Source organism: Leuresthes tenuis, unplaced genomic scaffold (genome assembly GCF_036924035.1).
Source record: "Leuresthes tenuis unplaced genomic scaffold, fLeuTen1.0.hap1 SCAF_116, whole genome shotgun sequence".
Taxonomy (NCBI): domain Eukaryota; kingdom Metazoa; phylum Chordata; class Actinopteri; order Atheriniformes; family Atherinopsidae; genus Leuresthes; species Leuresthes tenuis.
Window position 1 is genome coordinate 113,606 of NW_027325470.1, and position 19,737 is coordinate 133,342.

Here is a 19,737-nt window from a genome sequence, read left to right on the forward strand (position 1 = left end):
CATGTTTTCTAGCAATTATTGATGGACATTCAGACCGTCTTGAAGCTGAACACCTCCGCTCCCACTTTTGATGGTGTATAGTCGGGCTTTCGAGCCTTTTCTTCCCCGGTTTTTACAAATTATGGTTGGACATTCAGACCTTCTTGCAGCCGAAAACCTCCACTCCCTCTTTTGATCATACATTGTCGGGCATTCGCACCTTTTCTTACCCGCTTTTTACAAACCATGGTCGGACTTTCAAACCTTCTTGTAGCCGAACAACTCCGCTCCCGCTATTGATTGTGTACAGTCGGGTATTTTAACCTTTTCTTACCCGCTTTTTACAAACTATTGTTTGACATTCACACCGTCTTACAGCGGAACACCTCCGCTCCCTCTTTTGATGGTGTATGTTCGGGCACTCGAACCTTTTCTTACCCGCTTTTTACAAACTATGGTCAGACATTCAAACCTTCTTGTAGCCGAACACATCCACTCCTGCTTTTGATGATGGGTATTCAAACCTACTTGTTGCCCGCTTTTCATTAATTATGGGTGGACATACACACCTTGTCGCAGCCAAACACCTCCGCTCCCTGTTTTGATCATGTATGATTGGACATTCGCACCTTTTCTCACCCGCTTTTTACTATGGTCGGCCATTCACAGCTTCCTCTCCACCATACTTGTATGGTGGGATATTCACACCCACTTGCATCCGAAGACCTCCGCCCCCACTTTTGTTGATATTTAGTCGGTCATTCGCACCTTACCCGCTTTTGGCAAACTATGGCCTTCTTGCAGCCAAACACCTCTGATCTCGTTTTTGATGATGTAAGGTTGGGCATTCAGACCTTGCTTCACCTGCTTTTCACCAAATATAGTCGAACATTCACACCTTCTTGCAGCCGAACACTTCTGCTCCACCTTTTAGTGTTCTATGGGGTATTCACACTTTTTTTTTCACCGCATTTTATTGATTATGGTTGGAAATTCTCACCCACTCTTATCCGAAGACCTCTCCTCCTGCTTTTGTTAATATATAGTCGGGCATTCAAACCTTTTCTTACCCGCTTTTTACAAATTATGGTCGAACATTCACACCTACTTGCAGCCGAACACCTCCGCTCCCGCTTTTGATGGTGTACAGTCGGGCTTTCGAGCCTTTTCTTCCCCGGTTTTTACAAATTATGGTTGTACATTCAGACCTTGCAGCTGAAAACCTCCGCTCCCTCATTTGATCATACATTGTCAGGCATTCACACCTTGTCTTACCCGCTTTTTATAAACTTTAGTCAGACATTCACACCTTGCAGCTGAACCACCTCCGCTCCCTGTTTTGATAATGTATGGTCTGGCAATACTACCTTTTCTTACGGGTTTGTGAGTAATTATGGCTGGACATTCACACCTACTTGCAGCCGAACACCACTTTTCCCGCTTTTGATGATGTATGGTCCGGCATTCTAGTCTTTTCTAACACATTTTTCAGCAATTATGGTTTGACATTCACACCTACTCACAGCCGAACACTTCCGCTCCCGAATTTGATGGTGTATAGTCGGGCATTCTCACCCTTTCTTATCAGCTTTTTGCAAATTATGATCTGACATTCACACCTACTTGCAGTCGAACAGCTCTGCTCCCGCTTTTGATTATGTTTGGTTGGATATTCGAAACTTTTCTTCACTGCTTTTTACAAACTTTGGTCGGACGTTCACACCTTCTTGCAGCCGAACACCTCCGCTTCCGCTTTTGATGGTATATATTCGGGCATTCGAACCTTTTCTTACCCGCTTTTTACAAACCATGGTCGGACTTTCACACCTTCTTGTAGCCGAACAACTCCGCTCCCGCTATTGATTGTGTACAGTCGGGTATTTTAACCTTTTCTTACCCGCTTTTTACAAACTATTGTTTGACATTCACACCGTCTTACAGCGGAACACCTCCGCTCCCTCTTTTGATGGTGTATGTTCGGGCACTCGAACCTTTTCTTACCCGCTTTTTACAAACTATGGTCAGACATTCAAACCTTCTTGTAGCCGAACACATCCACTCCTGCTTTTGATGATGGGTATTCAAACCTACTTGTTGCCCGCTTTTCATTAATTATGGGTGGACATACACACCTTGTCGCAGCCAAACACCTCCGCTCCCTGTTTTGATCATGTATGATTGGACATTCGCACCTTTTCTCACCCGCTTTTTACTATGGTCGGCCATTCACAGCTTCCTCTCCACCATACTTGTATGGTGGGATATTCACACCCACTTGCATCCGAAGACCTCCGCCCCCACTTTTGTTGATATTTAGTCGGTCATTCGCACCTTACCCGCTTTTGGCAAACTATGGCCTTCTTGCAGCCAAACACCTCTGATCTCGTTTTTGATGATGTAAGGTTGGGCATTCAGACCTTGCTTCACCTGCTTTTCACCAAATATAGTCGAACATTCACACCTTCTTGCAGCCGAACACTTCTGCTCCACCTTTTAGTGTTCTATGGGGTATTCACACTTTTTTTTTCACCGCATTTTATTGATTATGGTTGGAAATTCTCACCCACTCTTATCCGAAGACCTCTCCTCCTGCTTTTGTTAATATATAGTCGGGCATTCAAACCTTTTCTTACCCGCTTTTTACAAATTATGGTCGAACATTCACACCTACTTGCAGCCGAACACCTCCGCTCCCGCTTTTGATGGTGTACAGTCGGGCTTTCGAGCCTTTTCTTCCCCGGTTTTTACAAATTATGGTTGTACATTCAGACCTTGCAGCTGAAAACCTCCGCTCCCTCATTTGATCATACATTGTCAGGCATTCACACCTTGTCTTACCCGCTTTTTATAAACTTTAGTCAGACATTCACACCTTGCAGCTGAACCACCTCCGCTCCCTGTTTTGATAATGTATGGTCTGGCAATACTACCTTTTCTTACGGGTTTGTGAGTAATTATGGCTGGACATTCACACCTACTTGCAGCCGAACACCACTTTTCCCGCTTTTGATGATGTATGGTCCGGCATTCTAGTCTTTTCTAACACATTTTTCAGCAATTATGGTTTGACATTCACACCTACTCACAGCCGAACACTTCCGCTCCCGCATTTGATGGTGTATAGTCGGGCATTCTCACCCTTTCTTATCAGCTTTTTGCAAATTATGATCTGACATTCACACCTACTTGCAGTCGAACAGCTCTGCTCCCGCTTTTGATTATGTTTGGTTGGATATTCGAAACTTTTCTTCACTGCTTTTTACAAACTTTGGTCGGACGTTCACACCTTCTTGCAGCCGAACACCTCCGCTTCCGCTTTTGATGGTATATATTCGGGCATTCGAACCTTTTCTTACCCGCTTTTTACAAACCATGGTCGGACTTTCACACCTTCTTGTAGCCGAACAACTCCGCTCCCGCTATTGATTGTGTACAGTCGGGTATTTTAACCTTTTCTTACCCGCTTTTTACCAACTATTGTTGGACATTCACACCGTCTTACAGCGGAACAACTCCGCTCCCTCTTTTGATGGTGTATGTTCGGGCATTCGAACCTTTTCTTACCTGCATTTTACGAACTATGGTTGGACATTCAAACCTTCTTTTAGCCGAACACATCTACTCCTGCTTTTGATGATGTATGGTTGAGCATTCGCACCTTTTCTTACCCATTTTTTACAAACTATGGTCGGACATTTACACCTTCTTGCAGCTGAACACCTCCTCTCCCGCTTATGATGATGTGTGGTTTGATATTCGAAAATTTTCTTTCATGTTTTCTAGCAATTATTGATGGACATTCAGACCTTCTTGCAGCTGAACACCTCCGCTCCCGCTTTTGATGATGTATAGTCGGGCTTTCGAGCCTTTTCTTCCCCGGTTTTTACAAAATTATTGTTGGACATTCAGACCTTCTTGCAGCCGAAAACCTCCGCTCCCTCTTTTGATCATACATTGTCGGGCATTCGCACCTTCTCTTACCCGCTTAATACAAACCAGGGTCGGACTTTCACACCTTTTAGTAGCCGAACAACTCCGCTCCCGCTATTGATTGTGTACAGTCGGGTATTTTCACCTTTTCTTACCTGCTTTTTACCAACTATGGTCAGACATTCACACCTTCTTACAGTGGAACACCTCCGCTCCCTCTTTTGATGGTGTATGTTCGGGCATTCGAACCTTTTCTTACCCGCTTTTTACAAACTATGATCGGACATTAAAACCTTCTTGTAGCCGAACACATCCACTCCTGCTTTTGATGATGTATGGTTTGGCATTCGTACCTTTTCTTACCCATTTTGCAGTAATTATGGGTGGACATTCACACCTTTTTGCATTTTAACACCTCCTCTCCCACTTATGATCATGTGCGGTTTGATATTCGAAAATTCTCTTCCATGTTTTCTAGCAATTATTGATGGACATTCAGACCTTCTTGCAGCTGAACACCTCCGCTCCCTCCTTTGATGGTGTATGTTCGGGCACTCGAACCTTTTCTTACCCGCTTTTTACAAACTATGGTCAGACATTCAAACCTTCTTTTAGCCGAACGCATCCACTCCTGCTTTTGATGATGGGTATTCAAACCTACTTGTTGCCCGCTTTTCATTAATTATGGGTGGACATACACACCTTGTCGCAGCCAAACACCTCCGCTCCTTGTTAGGATCATGTATGGTTGGGCATTCGTACCTTTTCTTACCCATTTTGCAGTAATTATGGGTGGACATTCACACCTTCTTGCATTTGAACACCTCCTCTCCCGCTTATGATCATGTGCGGTTTGATATTCGAAAATTCTCTTCCATGTTTTCTAGCAATTATTGATGGACATTCAGACCTTCTTGCAGCTGAACACCTCCGCTCCAGCTGTTGATGGTGTATAGTCGGGCTTTCGAGCCTTTTCTTCCCAGATTTTTACAAAATATGGATGGACATTCAGACCTTGTTTCAGCCGAAAACCTCCGCTCCCTCTTTTGATCATACATTGTCGGGCATTCGCACCTTTTCTTACCCGCTTTTTACAAACCATGGTCGGACTTTCACACCTTTTAGTAGCGGAACAACTCCGCTCCCGCTATTGATTGTGTACAATCGGGTATTTTAACCTTTTCTTACCTGCTTTTTGCCAACTATGGTCGGACATTCACACCTTCTTACAGCGGAACACCTCCGCTCCCTCCTTTGATGGTGTATGTTCGGGCATTCAAACCCTTTCTTACCCGCTTTTTACAAACTATGGTCAGACATTCACACCTTCTTGCAGCCGAACACTTCCGGTCTACCTTTTAGTGTTCTATGGGGTATTCACACCTTTTTTTTCACCGCATTTTATAGATTATGGTTGTAAATTCTCACCCACTCTTATCCGAAGACCTCTCCTCCTGCTTTGGTTAATATATAGTCGGGCATTCGAACCTTTTATTACCCGCTTTTTACAAATTATGGTCGAACATTCACACCTACTTGCAGCCGAACACCTCCGCTCCCGCTTTTGATGGTGTATAGTCGGGCTTTCGAGCCTTTTCTTCCCCGGTTTTTACAAATTATGGTTGGACATTCAGACCTTGCAGCCGAAAACCTCCGCTCCCTCTTTTGATCATACATAACTCGTAAAGCACGAAGAAAAGGTTAGTAGCCGAGAGTTGTTCGGCTACTAAAAGGTGTGAAAGTCCGACCCTGGTTTGTAAAAAGCGGGTAAGAGAAGGTGCGAATGCCCGACAATGTATGATCAAAAGAGGGAGCGGAGGTTTTCGGCTGCAAGAAGGTCTGAATGTCCAACAATAATTTTGTAAAAACCGGGGAAGAAAAGGCTCGAAAGCCCGACTATACATCATCAAAAGCGGGAGCGGAGGTGTTCAGCTGCAAGAAGGTCTGAATGTCCATCAATAATTGCTAGAAAACATGAAAGAAAATTTTCGAATATCAAACCACACATCATCATAAGCGGGAGAGGAGGTGTTCAGCTGCAAGAAGGTGTGAATGTCCGACCATAGTTTGTAAAAAATGGGTAAGAAAAGGTGCGAATGCTCAACCATACATCATCAAAAGCAGGAGTGAATGTGTTCGGCTAAAAGAAGGTTTGAATGTCCGACCATAGTTCGTAAAATGCGGGTAAGAAAAGGTTCGAATGCCCGAACAAACACCATCAAAAGAGGGAGCGGAGGTGTTCCGCTGTAAGACGGTGTGAATGTCCAACAATAGTTGGTAAAAAGCGCGTAAGAAAAGGTTAAAATACCCGACTGTACACAATCAATAGCGGGAGCGGAGTTGTTCGGCTACAAGAAGGTGTGAAAGTCCGACCATGGTTTGTAAAAAGCGGGTAAGAAAAGGTTCGAATGCCCGAATATATACCATCAAAAGCGGAAGCGGAGGTGTTCGGCTGCAAGAAGGTGTGAACGTCCGACCAAAGTTTGTAAAAAGCAGTGAAGAAAAGTTTCGAATATCCAACCAAACATAATCAAAAGCGGGAGCAGAGCTGTTCGACTGCAAGTAGGTGTGAATGTCAGATCATAATTTGCAAAAAGCTGATGAGAAAGGGTTAGAATGCCCGACTATACACCATCAAATGCGGAAGCGGAAGTGTTCGGCTGTGAGTAGGTGTGAATGTCAAACCATAATTGCTGAAAAATGTGTTAGAAAAGACTAGAATGCCGGACCATACATCATCAAAAGCGGGAAAAGTGGTATTCGGCTGCAAGTAGGTGTGAATATCCAGCCATAATTACTCACAAACCGGTAAGAAAAGGTAGTATTGCCATACCATACATTATCAAAACAGGGAGCGGAGGTGGTTCAGCTGCAAGGTGTGAATGTCTGACTAAAGTTTATAAAAAGCGGGTAAGACAAGGTGCGAATGCCTGACAATGTATGATCAAATGAGGGAGCGGAGGTTTTCGGCTGCAAGGTCTGAATGTACAACCATAATTTGTAAAAACCGGGGAAGAAAAGGCTCGAAAGCCCGACTATACACCATCAAAAGCGGGAGCGGAGGTGTTCGGCTGCAAGTAGGTGTGAATGTTCGACCATAATTTGTAAAAAGCGGGTAAGAAAAGGTTTGAATGCTCGACTATATATTAACAAAAGCAGGAGGAGAGGTCTTCGGATAAGAGTGGGTGAGAATTTCCAACCATAATCAATAAAATGCGGTGAAAAAAAAGGTGTGAATACCCCATAGAACACTAAAAGGTGGAGCAGAAGTGTTCGGCTGCAAGAAGGTGTGACTGTTCGACTATATTTGGTGAAAAGCAGGTGAAGCAAGGTCTGAATGCCCAACCTTACATCATCAAAAACGAGATCAGAGGTGTTTGGCTGCAAGAAGGCCATAGTTTGCCAAAAGCGGGTAAGCTGCGAATGACCGACTAAATATCAACAAAAGTGGGGGCGGAGGTCTTCGGATGCAAGTGGGTGTGAATATCCCACCATACAAGTATGGTGGAGAGGAAGCTGTGATTGGCCGACCATAGTAAAAAGCGGGTGAGAAAAGGTGCGAATGTCCAATCATACATGATCAAAACAGGGAGCGGAGGTGTTTGGCTGCGACAAGGTGTGTATGTCCACCCATAATTAATGAAAAGCGGGCAACAAATAGGTTTGAATACCCATCATCAAAAGCAGGAGTGGATGTGTTCGGCTACAAGAAGGTTTGAATGTCTGACCATAGTTTGTAAAAAGCGGGTAAGAAAAGGTTCGAGTGCCCGAACATACACCATCAAAAGAGGGAGCGGAGGTGTTCCGCTGTAAGACGGTGTGAATGTCCATCAATAATTGCTAGAAAACATGAAAGAAAATTTTCAAATATCAAACTGCACATGATCATAAGCAGGAGAGGAGGTGTTCAGCGTCAAGAAGGTGTGAATGTCTACCCATAATTACTGAAAAATGGGTAAGAAAAGGTTCGAATGCCTAACCATACATCATCAAAAGAGGGAGCGGAGGTGTTCCGTTGTAAGACGGTGTGAATGTCCGACCATAGATGGTAAAAAGCGGGTAAGAAAAGGTTAAATTACCCGACTGTACACAATCAAAAGAGGGAGCGGAGTTGTTCAGCTAAGAGAAGGTGTGAAAGTCCGACCTTGGTTTGTAAAAAGCGGGTAAGAAAAGGTTCGTATGCCCGAATATACACCATCAAAAGCGGAAGCGGAGGTGTTCGGCTGCAAGATATTGTGAACGTCCGACCAAAGTTTGTAAAAAGCAGTTAAGAAAAGGTTCGAATATCTAACCAAACATAATCAAAAGCGGGAGCAGAGCTTTTCGACTGGAAGTAGGTGTGAATGTCAGATCATAATTTGCAAAAAGCTGATGAGAAAGGGTGAGAATGCCCGACTATACACCATCAAATGCGGTAGCGGAGTTGTTCGGCTGTGAGTAGGTGTGAATCTCCAACCATAATTGCTGAAAAATGTGTTAGAAAAGGTAAAAATGCCGGTCCATACATCATCAAAAGCGAGAGAGGTTGTGTTCGGCTGCAAGTAGGTGTGAATGTCCAGCCATAATTACTCACAAACGGGTAAGAAAAGGTAGTATTGCCAGACCATATATGATCAAAACAGGGAGCGGAGGTGGTTCAGCTGCAAGAAGGTTTGAATGTCCGACTAAAGTTCAAATATATTAACAAAAGCGGGAGGAGAGGTCTTCGGATGAGAGTGGTTGAAAATTTCCGACCATAATGTATAAAATGCGGTGAAAAAAAGGTGTGATAGAAGACTAAAAGGTGGAGCGGAAGTGTTCGGCTGCAAGAAAGTGTGAATGTCCGACTATATTTGGTGAAAAGCAGGTGAAGCAAGGTCTGAATGCCCAACCTTACATCATCAAAAGCGAGATCAGAGGTGTTTGGCTGCAAGAAGGCCATAGTTTGCCAAAAGCAGGTAAGGTGCGAATGTCCGACTAAATATCAACAAAATTTGGGGCGGAGGTCTTCGGATGCAAGTGGGTGTGAATATCCCACCATACAAGTATGGTGGAGAGGAAGCTGTGAATAGCCGACCATGGTTTGGAAAAAGCGGGTAAGAAAAGGTTTGAATGCCCGAACATACACCATCAAAAGAGGGAGCGGAGGTGTTCCGCTGTACGAAGGTGTGAATGTCCGACCATACTTGGTAAAAAGCGGGTAAGAAAAGGTTAAAATACCCGACTGTAATCAATAGCGGGAGCGGATGTGTTCGGCTACAAGAAGATGTGAAAGTCCGACCATGGTTTGTAAAAAGCGGGTAAGAAAAGGTGCGAATGTCAGACAATGTATGATCAAAAGAGAGAGCGGAGGTTTTCGGATACAAGAAGGTTTGAATGTCCCACCATAGTTGGTAAAAAGCGGGTAAGAAAAGCTTCGAATGCCCGACTATACACCATCAAAAGCGGGAGCAGAGGTGTTCCGCTGTAAGACGGTGTGAATATCCGACCATAGTTGGTAAAAAGCGGGTAAGAAAAGGTTAAAATACCCGACTGTACACAATCAAAAGCGGGAGCGGAGTTGTTCGGCTACAAGAAGGTGTGAAAGTCCGACCATGGTTTGTAAAAACCGGGAAGAAAAGGCTCGAAAGCCCGACTATACACCATCAAAAAGAAGGTTTGAATGTCCATCAATAATTGCTTTAAAACAAGAAAGTAAATTTTCGAATATCAAACCGCACATGATCATAAGCGGTAGAGGAGGTGTTCGGCTGCAAGAAGGTGTGAATGTCCACCCATAATTCATGAAAAATGGGTAAAAAAAAAGGTGCGAATGCCTAACAATACATTATCAAAAGCAGGTGTGAATGTCAGATCATAATTTGTAAAAAGCTGATGAGAAAGGGTGAGAATGCCCGACTATACACCATCAAATGCGGGAGCGGAGGTGTTCGGCTCTGAGTAGGTGTGAATGTCCGACCATAATTGCTGAAGAATGTGTTAGAAAAGATAAGAATGCTGGACCATACATCATCAAAAGCGGGAGAGGTGGTGTTCGGCTGCAAAAAGGTGTGACTGTTCGACTAAAGTTTGTAAAAAGTGGGTAAGACAAGGTGCGAATGCCTGACAATGTATGATCAAAAGCGGGAGCGGAGGTGTTCAGCTGCAAGAAGGTCTACATGTCCATCAATAATTGCTAGAAAACATGAAAGAAACTTTTCGAAAATCAAACCGCACATGATCATAAGTGGGATAGGAGGTGTTCAGCTACAAGGTGTGAATGTCCACCCATAATTCCTGAAAAATGGGCAAAAAAAAGGTGTGAATGCCCAACCATACATCATCAAAAGCAGGAGTGGAAGTGTTCGGCTACAAGAAGGTGTGAACGTCCAACCAAAATATGTAAAAAGAAGTTAAGAAAAGGTTCGAATATCCAACCAAACATAATCAAAAGCGGGAGCAGAGGTGTTCGACTGCAAGTAGGTGTGAATGTCAGATCATAATTTGCAAAAAGCTGATGAGAAAGGGTGAGAATGCCCGACTATACATCATCAAATGCGGGAGCGGAGTTGTTCGGCTGTGAGTAAGTGTGAATCTCCGACCATAATTGCTGAAAAATGTGTTAGAAAAGGTAAAAATGCCGGTCCATACATCATCAAAAGCGAGAGAGGTTGTGTTCGACTGTAAGTAGGTGTGAATGTCCAGCCATAATTACTCACAAACGGGTAAGAAAAGGTAGTAGCCAGACCATATATGATCAAAACAGGGAGCGGAGGTGGTTCAGCTGCAAGAAGGTTTGAATGTCAAACTAAAGTTCAAATATATTAACAAAAGCGGGAGGAGAGGTCTTCGGATGAGAGTGGTTGAAAATTTTCAACCATAATGTATAAAATGTTGTGAAAAAAAAGGTGTGATAGAACACTAAAAGGTGGAGCGGAAGTGTTCGGCTGCAAGAAGGTGTGAATGTCCGACTATATTTGGTGAAAAGCAGGTGAAGCAAGGTCTGAATGCCCAACCTTACATCATCAAAAGCAAGATCAGAGTTGTTTGGCTGCAAGAAGGCCATAGTTTGCCAAAAGCGGGTAAGGTTCGAATGTCCGACTAAATATCAACAAAATTTGGGGCGGAGGTCTTCGGATGCAAGTGGGTGTGAATATCCCACCATACAAGTATGGTGGAGAGGAAGCTGTGAATAGCCGACCATAGTTTGGAAAAAGCGGGTAAGAAAAGGTTTGAATGCCCGAACATACACCATCAAAAGAGGGAGCGGAGGTGTTCCGCTGTACGAAGGTGTGAATGTCCGACCATACTTGGTAAAAAGCGGGTAAGAAAAGGTTAAAATACCCGACTGTACATAATCAATAGCGGGAGCGGATGTGTTCGGCTACAAGAAGATGTGAAAGTCCGACCATGGTTTGTAAAAAGCGGGTAAGAAAAGGTGCGAATGTCCGACAATGTATGATCAAAAGAGAGAGCGGAAGTTTTCGGATACAAGAAGGTTTGAATGTCCCACCATAGTTTGTAAAAAGCGGGTAAAAAAAGCTTCGAATGCCCGACTATACACCATCAAAAGCGGGAGCAGAGGTGTTCCGCTGTAAGACGGTGTGAATGTCCGACCATAGTTGGTAAAAAGCGGGTAAGAAAAGGTTAAAATACCCGACTGTACACAATCAATAGCGGGAGCGGAGTTGTTCGGCTACAAGAAGGTGTGAAAGTCCGACCATGGTTTGTAAAAAGCAGTTAAGAAAAGTTTCGAATATCCAACCAAACATAATCAAAAGCGGGAGCAGAGCTGTTCGACTGCAAGTAGGTTTGAATGTCCAGCCATAATTACTCACAAACGGGGGAAGAAAAGGTAGTATTGCCAGACCATACATGATCAAAACAGGGAGCGGAGGTTCAGCTGCAAGGTGTGAATGTCTGACTATAGTTTGTAAAAAGCGGGTAAGACAAGGTGCGAATGCCCAACAATGTATGATCAAAAGAGGGAGTGGAGGTTTTCGGCTGCAAGAAGGTCTGAATGTCCAACCATAATTTGTAAAAACTGGGGAAGAAAAGGCTCGAAAGCCCGACTATACACCATCAAAAGTGGGAGCGGAGGTGTTCAGCTGCAAGACGGTCTGAATGTCCATCAATAATTGCTAGAAAACATGAAAGAAAATTTTCGAATATCAAACTGCACATGATCCTGAGCGGGAGAGGAGGTGTTCAGCTGCAAGAAGGTGTGAATGTCTACCCATAATTACTGAAAAATGGGTAAGAAAAGGTGCGAATGCCTAACCATACATCATCAAAAGAGGGAGCGGAGGTGTTCCGCTGTAACACGGTGTGAATGTCCGACCATAGATGGTAAAAAGTGGGTAAGAAAAGGTTAAATTACCCGACTGTACACAATGAAAAGAGGGAGCGGAGTTGTTCAGCTAAGAGAAGGTGTGAAAGTCCGACCTTGGTTTGTAAAAAGCGGGTAAGAAAAGGTTCGTATGCCCGAATATACACCATCAAAAGCGGAAGCGGAGGTGTTCGGCTGCAAGATATTGTGAACGTCCGACCAAAGTTTGTAAAAAGCAGTTAAGAAAAGGTTCGAATATCTAACCAAACATAATCAAAAGCGGGAGCAGAGCTGTTCGACTGGAAGTAGGTGTGAATGTCAGATCATAATTTGCAAAAAGCTGATGAGAAAGGGTGAGAATGCCCGACTATACACCATCAAATGCGGTAGCGGAGTTGTTCGGCTGTGAGTAGGTGTGAATCTCCAACCATAATTGCTGAAAAATGTGTTAGAAAAGGTAAAAATGCCGGTCCATACATCATCAAAATCGGGAGAGGTGGTGTTCAGCTGCAAGAAGGTCTACATGTCCATCAATAATTGCTAGAAAACATGAAAGAAAATTTTCGAAAATCAAACCACACATGATCATAAGTGGGAGAGGAGGTGTTCAGCTGCAAGAAGGTGTGAATGTCCACCCATAATACCTGAAAAATGGGTAAAAAAAAGGTGCGAATGCCCAACCATACATCATCAAAAGCAGGAGTGCATGTGTTCGGCTACAAGAAGGTGTGAACGTCCGACCAAAGTTTGTAAAAAGTAGTTAAGAAAAGGTTCGAATATCTAACCAAACATAATCAAAAGCGGGAGCAGAGCTGTTCAACTGGAAGTAGGTGTGAATGTCAGATCATAATTTGCAAAAAGCTGATGAGAAAGGGTGAGAAATCCCGACTATACACCATCAAATGCGGTAGCGGAGTTATTCGGCTGTGAGTAGGTGTGAATCTCCAACCATAATTGCTGAAAAATGTGTTAGAAAAGGTAAAAATGCTGGTCCATACATCATCAAAATCGGGAGAGGTGGTGTTCAGCTGCAAGAAGGTCTAAATGTCCATCAATAATTGCTAGAAAACATGAAAGAAAATTTTCGAAAATCAAACCACACATGATCATAAGTGGGAGAGGAGGTGTTCAGCTGCAAGAAGGTGTGAATGTCCACCCATAATACCTGAAAAATGGGTAAAAAAAAGGTGCGAATGCCCAACTATACACCATCAAAAGCGGAAGCGGAGGTGTTCGGCTGCAAGACGGTGTGAACGTCCGACCAAAGTTTGTAAAAAGCATTAAGAAAATGTTCGAATATCCAACCAAACATAATCAAAAGCGGGAGCAGAGCTGTTCGACTGCAAGTAGGTGTGAATATCAGATCATAATTTACAAAAAGCTGATGAGAAAGGGTGAGAATGCCCGACTATACACTATCAAATGTGGGAGTGGAGGTGTTCGTCTGTGAGTAGGTGTGAATGTCCGACCATAATTGCTGAAAAATGTGTTAGAAAAGGTAAGAATGCCGGACCATATATCATCAAAAGCGGGAGAGGTTGTGTTTGGCTGCAAGAAGGTGTGAATGTCCAGCCATAATTACTCACAAACGGGTAAGAAAAGGTACTATTGCCAGACCATATATGATCAAAACAGGGAGCGGAGGTGGTTCAGCTGCAAGAAGGTTTGAATGTCCGACTAAAGTTTGTAAAAAGCGGGTAAGACAAGGTGTGAATGCCCGACAATGTATGATCAAAAGAGGAGCGGAGGTTTTCGGCTGCAAGAAGGTCTGAATGTCCACCCATAATTACTGAAAAATGGGTAAGAAAAGGTGCAAAAGCCCAACCGCACATGATCATAAGTGGATGAGAAGGTGTTCGACTGCAAGTAGGTGTGAATGTAAGATCATAATTTGTAAAAAGCGGGTAAGAAAAGGTAAGAATGCCCAACCATAAATTATCAAAAGCGGCAGCAGAGTTTCGGCTGGTATTTATCAATGTCTAGATAGATTTCAACAAAAAACAACGTTGTACTTTGCAGTAAAAGTTTTAGGAATCCGAGAATAAGCTTATTTTCATGAGTTCTGCACGATTTCGGATTTTATGTATAAAATGAATTTCTTCACGCAAACTAAGTTAACACTGCTTTGTCCTTCATATGTACCCATTTCTACATATATTTCAAGCATAAACTTCCTCATATTACCCTGAATGAGAAAGAGCCACACTTGTGATTAAGCCATACCTCCCTTTTGAGGAGTTCTGCATGATTTGGGATTTTATCTATAAAATTAATTCCTTCACTCAAACTATGTTAAAACGGCTTTTACCTTCATATTTATCAATGTCTCGATAGATTTAAACAAAAAAACAACGTTGTACTTTGCAATAAAAGAAAGAGCAAATCAAAAGTTTTAGGAATCCGAGAATAAGCTTATTTTCATGAGTTCTGCACGATTTCGGATTTTATGTATAAAATAAATTCATTCACTCAAACCAAGTTAAAACTGCTTTTTCCTTCATATTTATCAATGTCTAGATCGACTTCAACAAAGAACAACATTGTATTTTGCAGTAGAAGAAAGAGCAAAACTGAAGGATCAGGAATCCGAGAATAAGCTTCTTTTCATACGTTCTGCATGATTTGGGATTTTATGTATAAAATTAATTCCTTTACTCAAACTAAGTTAACACTGCTTTGTCCTTCATATGTACCCATTTCTACATATATTTCAAGCATAAACTTCCTCATACTACCCTGAATGAGAAAGAACCACACTTGTGATTAAGCCATACGCCCCTTTTGAGGAGTTCTGCATGATTTGGGATTTTATCTATAAAATTAATTCCTTCACTCAAACTATGTTAAAACGGCTTTTACCTTCATATTTATCAATGTCTCGATAGATTTAAACAAAAAAACAACGTTGTACTTTGCAGTAAAAGAAAGAGCCAATCAAAAGTTTTAGGAATCCGAGAATAAGCTTATTTTCATGAGTTCTGCACGATTTCGGATTTTATGTATAAAATGAATTCATTCACTCAAACCAAGTTAAAACTGCTTTTTCCTTCATATTTATCAATGTCTAGATCGACTTCAACAAAGAACAACATTGTATTTTGCAGTAGAAGAAAGAGCAACACTGAAGGATCAGGAATCCGAGAATAAGCTTATTTTCTTATGGGCAAGTGGGAACTGCTTTGTCCTTCATATTTATCAATGTGTAGATGGATTTCAACTTCTTCTACTGCAAAGTCCAATGTTTTTCTTTGTTGAAGTCGATCTAGACATTGATGAATATGGAAGGACAAAGCAGTTTTAACTTGGTTTGAGCAAAGCAATTCATTTTATAGCAAAATCCGAAATCGTGCAGAACTCATGAAAGCAGGCTTATACTCGGATTCCTGAAACTTTAGATTTGCTCTTTCTTTTACTGCAAAGTACAACGTTGTTTTTTTGTTTAAATATTTCTAGACATGGTAAATATGAAGGACAAATCAGTTTTAACATAGTTTGAGTGAAGTAATGCATTTTATAAGCAAAATCCCAAGTCATGCAGAACTCACGAAATGCTTTTTCTCGCTTTTCACTGCTTTTTACAAACTTTGGTCGGACGTTCACATCTTCTGGCATCCGAACACCTCCGCTTCCGCTTTTGATGGTGTATAGTCGGGCATTAGAACCTTTTTTTACCCGCTTTCTAAAAACCATTGTCGGACTTTCACACCTTCTTGCAGCCGAACACCACCTCTCCCGCTTTTGATGATGTATGGTCCAGTATTCTTACCTTTTCTAATACATTTTTCAGCAATTATGGTCGGACATTCACACCTACTCAGAGCCGAACACCTCCGCTCCCGCATTTGATGGTCTATAGTCGGGCATTCTACAGCGGAAAAGACTCATTCTTATGTTTGGTTAGATATTCGAACCTTTTCTTAACTGCTTTTTACAAACTTTGGTTGGACGTTCACAATATCTTGCAGCCGAACACCTCCGCTTCCGCTTTTGATGGTGTATATTCGGGCATACGAACTTTTTCTTACCCGCTTTTTACAAACCAAGGTCGGACTTTCACACCTTCTCTTAGCTGAACAACTCCGCTCCCTCTTTTGATTGTGTACAGTCGGGTAATTTAACCTTTTCTTAACCGCTTTTTACCATCTATGGTCGGACATTCACACCGTCTTACAGCGGAACACCTCCGCTCCCTCTTTTGATGATGTATGGTTAGGCATTCGCACCTTTTCTTACCCATTTTTCAGTAATTATGGGTAGACATTCACACCTTCTTGCAGCTGAACACCTCCTCTCCTGCTTATGATCATGTGCAGTTTGATATTCGAAAATTCTCTTTCATGTTTTCTAGCAATTATTGATGGACATTCAGACCGTCTTGAAGCTGAATACCTCCGCTCCCACTTTTGATGGTGTATAGTCGGGCTTTCGAGCCTTTTCTTCCCCGGTTTTTACAAATTATGGTTGGACATTCAGACCTTCTTGCAGCCGAAAACCTCCACTCCCTCTTTTGATCATACATTGTCGGGCATTCGCACCTTTTCTTACCCGCTTTTTACAAACCATGGTCGGACTTTCACACCTTCTTGTAGCCGAACAACTCCGCTCCCGCTATTGATTGTGTACAGTCGGGTATTTTAACCTTTTCTTACCCGCTTTTTACAAACTATTGTTTGACATTCACACCGTCTTACAGCGGAACACCTCCGCTCCCTCTTTTGATGGTGTATGTTCGGGCACTCGAACCTTTTCTTACCCGCTTTTTACAAACTATGGTCAGACATTCAAACCTTCTTGTAGCCGAACACATCCACTCCTGCTTTTGATGATGGGTATTCAAACATACTTGTTGCCCGCTTTTCATTAATTATGGGTGGACATACACACCTTGTCGCAGCCAAACACCTCCGCTCCCTGTTTTGATCATGTATGATTGGACATTCGCACCTTTTCTCACCCGCTTTTTACTATGGTCGGCCATTCACAGCTTCCTCTCCACCATACTTGTATGGTGGGATATTCACACCCACTTGCATCCGAAGACCTCCGCCCCCACTTTTGTTGATATTTAGTCGGTCATTCGCACCTTACCCGCTTTTGGCAAACTATGGCCTTCTTGCAGCCAAACACCTCTGATCTCGTTTTTGATGATGTAAGGTTGGGCATTCAGACCTTGCTTCACCTGCTTTTCACCAAATATAGTCGAACATTCACACCTTCTTGCAGCCGAACACTTCTGCTCCACCTTTTAGTGTTCTATGGGGTATTCACACTTTTTTTTTCACCGCATTTTATTGATTATGGTTGGAAATTCTCACCCACTCTTATCCGAAGACCTCTCCTCCTGCTTTTGTTAATATATAGTCGGGCATTCAAACCTTTTCTTACCCGCTTTTTACAAATTATGGTCGAACATTCACACCTACTTGCAGCCGAACACCTCCGCTCCCGCTTTTGATGGTGTACAGTCGGGCTTTCGAGCCTTTTCTTCCCCGGTTTTTACAAATTATGGTTGTACATTCAGACCTTGCAGCTGAAAACCTCCGCTCCCTCATTTGATCATACATTGTCAGGCATTCACACCTTGTCTTACCCGCTTTTTATAAACTTTAGTCAGACATTCACACCTTGCAGCTGAACCACCTCCGCTCCCTGTTTTGATAATGTATGGTCTGGCAATACTACCTTTTCTTACGGGTTTGTGAGTAATTATGGCTGGACATTCACACCTACTTGCAGCCGAACACCACTTTTCCCGCTTTTGATGATGTATGGTCCGGCATTCTAGTCTTTTCTAACACATTTTTCAGCAATTATGGTTTGACATTCACACCTACTCACAGCCGAACACTTCCGCTCCCGAATTTGATGGTGTATAGTCGGGCATTCTCACCCTTTCTTATCAGCTTTTTGCAAATTATGATCTGACATTCACACCTACTTGCAGTCGAACAGCTCTGCTCCCGCTTTTGATTATGTTTGGTTGGATATTCGAAACTTTTCTTCACTGCTTTTTACAAACTTTGGTCGGACGTTCACACCTTCTTGCAGCCGAACACCTCCGCTTCCGCTTTTGATGGTATATATTCGGGCATTCGAACCTTTTCTTACCCGCTTTTTACAAACCATGGTCGGACTTTCACACCTTCTTGTAGCCGAACAACTCCGCTCCCGCTATTGATTGTGTACAGTCGGGTATTTTAACCTTTTCTTACCCGCTTTTTACAAACTATTGTTTGACATTCACACCGTCTTACAGCGGAACACCTCCGCTCCCTCTTTTGATGGTGTATGTTCGGGCACTCGAACCTTTTCTTACCCGCTTTTTACAAACTATGGTCAGACATTCAAACCTTCTTGTAGCCGAACACATCCACTCCTGCTTTTGATGATGGGTATTCAAACCTACTTGTTGCCCGCTTTTCATTAATTATGGGTGGACATACACACCTTGTCGCAGCCAAACACCTCCGCTCCCTGTTTTGATCATGTATGATTGGACATTCGCACCTTTTCTCACCCGCTTTTTACTATGGTCGGCCATTCACAGCTTCCTCTCCACCATACTTGTATGGTGGGATATTCACACCCACTTGCATCCGAAGACCTCCGCCCCCACTTTTGTTGATATTTAGTCGGTCATTCGCACCTTACCCGCTTTTGGCAAACTATGGCCTTCTTGCAGCCAAACACCTCTGATCTCGTTTTTGATGATGTAAGGTTGGGCATTCAGACCTTGCTTCACCTGCTTTTCACCAAATATAGTCGAACATTCACACCTTCTTGCAGCCGAACACTTCTGCTCCACCTTTTAGTGTTCTATGGGGTATTCACACTTTTTTTTTCACCGCATTTTATTGATTATGGTTGGAAATTCTCACCCACTCTTATCCGAAGACCTCTCCTCCTGCTTTTGTTAATATATAGTCGGGCATTCAAACCTTTTCTTACCCGCTTTTTACAAATTATGGTCGAACATTCACACCTACTTGCAGCCGAACACCTCCGCTCCCGCTTTTGATGGTGTACAGTCGGGCTTTCGAGCCTTTTCTTCCCCGGTTTTTACAAATTATGGTTGTACATTCAGACCTTGCAGCTGAAAACCTCCGCTCCCTCATTTGATCATACATTGTCAGGCATTCACACCTTGTCTTACCCGCTTTTTATAAACTTTAGTCAGACATTCACACCTTGCAGCTGAACCACCTCCGCTCCCTGTTTTGATAATGTATGGTCTGGCAATACTACCTTTTCTTACGGGTTTGTGAGTAATTATGGCTGGACATTCACACCTACTTGCAGCCGAACACCACTTTTCCCGCTTTTGATGATGTATGGTCCGGCATTCTAGTCTTTTCTAACACATTTTTCAGCAATTATGGTTTGACATTCACACCTACTCACAGCCGAACACTTCCGCTCCCGCATTTGATGGTGTATAGTCGGGCATTCTCACCCTTTCTTATCAGCTTTTTGCAAATTATGATCTGACATTCACACCTACTTGCAGTCGAACAGCTCTGCTCCCGCTTTTGATTATGTTT